We start from the raw sequence: 5,636 nt of genomic DNA on the forward strand, positions 1-5,636 counted from the left end.
AAGAGCTGATCCCTCTTTTCTTTCATTCTGGTCTCCTGTTTTATTTTAATATAGAGTACAGTAATTTTCCCCAGTTGATTCTTTTTTTAAATATTGTTTTATTTATTCTAGACCCTGTGCTTTTCCATGTAAATCTTAGAATAAGCTTGTCTATATCTACAAAATATCCTGCTGACATTTTGATAGGAATTACATTAAACCTAAAGATGAATTTGGGAAAAATTGACATTTTTACTATGTTAAGTCTTCCAATCCATGACCCACAGTACATCGTTCCATTTAGTTAGGTTTTCTTTGATTTATTTCCTCAGCATTTTGTAATTTTCAGCATACAGATCTTGTGTGTGTCTTAAGTTCACACTTAAGTATTTCATTAAGTTTACACTTAAAATTTCATTTTCTTTGGAACAATTATAGATGGTATGGCATTTTAAATGACAGTTTCTGTTTGTTAGCATACAGAAATTTGATTAATTTTTGTATGTTGACATTGTGTCCTGTGACTTTGCAGAACTCACATGACAGTTATAGGAAATTTTATTTTATTTTTATTTTTTGTAGATTCTTTGGGATTTTCTTTAGAAACAATCATGTCATCTACAAATAGGGACAGTTTTATTTCTTCCTTTCCATTCCACATGCTTTTCATTTCATAGAACTTCCAGTACTATGATGAGTAAGAGTGGTGAAAGTATACATCCTTGCCTTGCTCTCAATCTTAGAGAGAAAGCATTCAGTCTTTCACCAACTATGATGTTAGCTGTAGGGTTTTGTAGATGCTCTTTATCAAATTGAGATAATTCTTCTCTATTCTTAACTTGCTGAAAGTTTTCATCATAAATAGGTGTCAAATTTTGTCAAATGCTTTTTCCCACTAATTGATAAGATTATATGATTTTAATTCTTTAGCCCATTGATATGGTGAACTTTTTAAAAATTTATGTATTTAAATTAGTTTCAAGTATACAGTACATTCGTTAGACATCTATATTGTTTATAAAACGATCCCCACAATTGGATATGGTGAACTTTTTAAAATATCTAAACTCTACTGACAACTCAATATGGTAGACTTTTGAATATTAAATCAGACTATCTATCTGTAGTAAATCCTACTTGGTCGTGGTCTGTTTATCATTGTTTTATATTGATGGATTTGGTTTGCTAATATTTTACTGAGGATCTTGCACCTAAGTTCATGAGAGATGTTGCTCTATAATTTTCTTTTTTTTAAATACTGTCTTTATCTGGTTTTGGTATCAAGATAATATGGCCTCATAAAATGAATTGGGAAGTGTTCCCTTCTCTGTTTTCTGGAAGAGAGTATATAAAATTGGTGTTCATTCTTCTTTAAGTGTTTGAAAGAATTCTCCAGTGAAACCATCTGAACCTGAAGATTTCTCTCTGGGAAGAGAATCTGTTTTATCTTGATCTCAACCTCTACATCTACTGGAATAACAAAGGCTTAAAGACTCTGGCCAAGTTATAGTATCTAGAATTGCATAGAAGTCCTCAGAAATCATCAAGTCCTACATCCCTCACCACATGTGAAGAAACTGAGGCCTGAGGATGATGGAAATGACTTACCCAAATTCACAGAGCTACTTAGCAGAAATGGAAAGAGGCTGTGAGTTCAGGATGTTCAGTCTATCTTTCACTGATGCTGAAGCAAAGAAAATAGTAATGGCTCAAGAAGTGAAGACTTTCAACTTTTCAGACACCCTCACATTCATTGCCCATTTGCTCTCTCATATGAGGAAATAAAATGCTTTCCTGTGTAAGCCACCAATAAGAAGATCCCCCAAGTCTCTTCTAGCCCAAAGTTAGAACTAGCAAGGGCAGAGGGCAAGAGCAGAGCTAGCGACCCAGGATGAAGCGGGCAGAGGCAAAGCTTTGGAAACCAAAATCTCCCACTGAAGAAGCAACCACAGAACTGATCAGCCTGGAAACCAGCTCCCTCTGTTGGTCTGATGAGCATTTGGATGAGCAACTGGGCCAAAGAGGAAGAAAGAAGGTGGGCACCTCTTCCGATGGAATCAGCAAACAGTATGAAGTTAGTTAGATCTTCTGGCTCACACAGCCTCTGTTTTCCTTATGGTCCCAACCAGAGATCACTTTCTAAACTGTAGGTAAGAAGGCAAAAGAAAGAAGCGAATGGATTACCCTTCACGCTGACATAATGCAACACTCCCACAGCTAGATCCCCATCACTGCTTACACCTTCAGTAGAACCTTCTGTAATGGCAGTATTATACATCTGACTATTCAACAAGACAGTCACCAGTAATATGTGGGTATTTAGCACTGGAAATGTGAATAGTGCAACTAAGGAACTAAATTTTTCTTTTTATTTAATTTTGATTAATTTAAATTTAAATGGTCATATGCAACTAGTGGCTACTGTATTGGACAGCGCAGAACTAAAGGAATCCATGAAAGTGGTAAATGCATTCATGAAAATCAGAAGCATAATCTATAACAGAAGAAGAAAGCACCAAGACATATGTCAACTCACTTAAAATTGAACTAAAAACCCCACTTCTCAAATTTGCACCAATATGACACGATGCTCTGGTTTCCTTTTATTTGGGCTATAAACATGCTGGTTTGAAATTTTTGGGCATTACAAAAGAAGGAGCAAATGGAAGTTATTAAGGAATCCAAATGGAAGTTACTAACCAGGTATCAAGTTAGTTCAGAGAAAGAACATTGCAGAGACTTGGTTTGTTTTGTTCACTGCTATATCCTCAATGCCTGGAGTATCTCCTGGCAAGGAACATTCTTGGTAAAACTTGTTGAGTGAAGGAAAGGATGGATGGACTGTCAAGAGAATTGGTCTTATTAAAAAGAAAAATTTACAAAGCAAAATCTATAGGCTCAGCGGGAGGACTACTCGAGGGCGCGCCAGCACAGTAGCTTACAGGCTGCAGACTGTCGCGAGTAAATCACTCCCCACCCATGGAAGAACCTTTAGGTTCTCCTACCACTTCCCATGTTCTGGGGCGACTTTAGAGAGTAAACCACAGCCACCTCTCCCATGTCTTTCTTTCCTTTCTGTTTGTCGTATGTTTTCTTATGCGTACAAGCCATCCCTCTGACCCAGAGGTTAGGATCACAGACTATCTATGGGCAGTGCAAGATCCCCTGCACCCTCGAACACTTAATAAATGTCACATTTTATGCCTTAAATAAAGGAAATGAAGAATCATAGGCAGAAGCCCAGGCCTGGGAATCAGGAGGCCGGCTTCTAGACAGTTCTTTATATTCATTGTAAGCACGCCATGGTCCCAAACATCGCGCTATGAGTTTTACACAGGTAAATAGTGTTAACTCCATTTTACAGGTGAGAAAATTGAATTTCAGAGTGATTGGCAAGTGTCGCATAGATCGCAATGGAATTTTTTTTTTCCAAAAAGCTTTATTGTTTCATTGGTCCATGGCATGAGAGAAGGCTCTGGGGTGGTTAGAAGGCAGCCTGGTGGTTGCAGGGAGAGGCTCAAGCTGAGGGCCAACCAGAGTGGGGTGCAGAGGGCCCCTCAAAGGCCTCTGGGCTCCAAAGGCTCCCAGTCCTGTTTAAGGGTGAGCCTTCTGAAGAAATATTCACCCAGCCCAACCTGGGGGCCGGCCAGCCTGCAGAGGTTAGTCAGGTGGTCACCCATCTTCTTGATGAGTTTCATCTCCTCATCTAGGACATGGCTCTCCAGGAAGTCACAGAGATGAGGGTCTGTGTAGGCAGAACCCAGGGCATGCAGATCCAAAAGGGTCTGGTTGAGGTTCTTCTCCATGACCCAGAAGGCTGCCATGGTGTCTTGAGTTTTACCACACTCATCTTGGGAAGCCTTCTGCAGGTCCTGGAAGAGGGTAAGGCTGCCACACTCATTTTGCATTTTCAAGAGATGCTCAGTGCCCTTGCACTTCTCCTCCACCAACTTTCAGAAGAAATAGCTCACACCCCTTAGAACCACATTGTTTCAGTGGAAATAGGAGCCCAGAGAGAGTTAGGTGTAGGAGGCCAGCAGATGCAGGTTGACACGCAGTTGACTGCAGCCTCCACCTCGGCGGAATAATTCTGACGGACTTGGGAACTTGTGGTTGCTGGGCAATAAGGAGTTAAGCCTCAAAAAACGGTGTTGGCTGGTCTCTGAAGTTGAAGATGGCTGAGACAGGTTTGAAGGTTGCCACTGGAAAAGAGGTTGGAGGGTGGTTGGATGCAGGAAGAAAGGGTGTCCCTGGGTCCGTTCTGTCCAAACACTGTTGAAGCAAGAGACAAATCCAGTGGACTGTCAAAAGCATTGCTGATCATAAGTGATTTTGAACCCAGGACGTTTTGTCTACAAACTCATGGAATTAACACTATTACCATTAGCTTTGAATTCAAATACGTCACTCTTGAAAGCATTGCTTTCCGTGAGATCCAGCAAGGCTAGAAGACTGAATATTGGGGTTCAATTGGAGTTGGGGGAGGGATAACTAAGGCAGTCACATTGGAGCCCTTCCTGGGGGCCAGGGAGAGGGTACTGTCACTACCCAGAAGAGCAGAGTGGACTTGTCCTAAGCAAAAGTCTTCAAGGTTCCTATCTGCTATGGACTGACTGTGTCTGCCCCCAAATTCACATGTGATGGTAACCCCCAACAGGATGGTAATTGGAGAATGGACCTTTGGGAGGTAATTAAGTTAAAATGAGGTCATGAGAGTAAGGCCCCCATGATATGATTGGTGTCCTAATAAGAAGAGAGACCACAGCCCTGTCTTTCCACCATGTGAAAACACAGCGAGAAGGTAACTCTCTGCAACCTCACCAGGAACCAAATCTGCTAGTACCTTGATCTTGGACTTCCTTGCCAAAAGAACTGAGAAATCAACATCTGTACAAGCTGCCCAGTCTGTGGGATTTTGGTATAGCAGCCCAAGCAGACTAAGACACTATTCTTGCCTCGACCGTATCCTTTCCTCTTCTTTTGGATGTCTTTTCTCCTCTCCTCACATTAAAACCTGCTCTCAGATAAAGATCTCGCCCATTTCATAAGTTCCTCAGCTAAGTTGAAGCACTCTGAAGTTTGGGAATAACTGGAGTGAAGTATATGGACTTTGGACTAAGCAGTTTACAAAAATATTTAAATTTGGGCTTTGAGTATGGGCAGGCTATTCCCCCATCCCCACTTCTCATTTTCCTCATGTGTGAAATGCAGATAATAATACTTGTCTTATAAAGTTGTGGTGTAATCTAAGTGATTTTGTCAGTCAAATCTCTTGTACCCATTGCAAGCACAGAGTAGGGATTCAGGAAGTGTTTATTTTCTTTCTTCCTTACTTGTAGAATCATGAATGCCAAGGACAGTTTACAGTTAGCAAAACCTTTTAGCTCAAAGAAAAAAGCTAAAATGGGAAGATTTCAAGCATCAATCTGTCAGTGGAAGAGGTATTTACAGGTGGGGAAGAACATTTGGGGACTGAAGACCTTGACCCTCTACCTCGTGCATAAAGAAATTGTGGACACAGGTCACGGCCCTCACCCCAAAACAAGAAGAGTATGTTATGAGGCCCAACACATACCTGTGCATGTGCAGATCTACTCAGGACCAGGATTTGCTCCAGACTGCTTCATACACACCCCTCCTGATTTTTCCTCTACACC

General features: G+C 40.9%; 1 pseudogene; it reads right to left on the bottom strand.

Moving 5' to 3' along the window:
• Positions 1–3,530: 3,530 nt before the first annotated feature.
• The window catches only part of LOC105300926, a 3,661-nt pseudogene continuing 1,555 nt past the window's right edge, over positions 3,531–5,636 (bottom strand).

Source organism: Pteropus vampyrus, unplaced genomic scaffold (genome assembly GCF_000151845.1).
Source record: "Pteropus vampyrus isolate Shadow unplaced genomic scaffold, Pvam_2.0 Scaffold8, whole genome shotgun sequence".
Taxonomy (NCBI): Eukaryota; Metazoa; Chordata; class Mammalia; order Chiroptera; family Pteropodidae; genus Pteropus; species Pteropus vampyrus.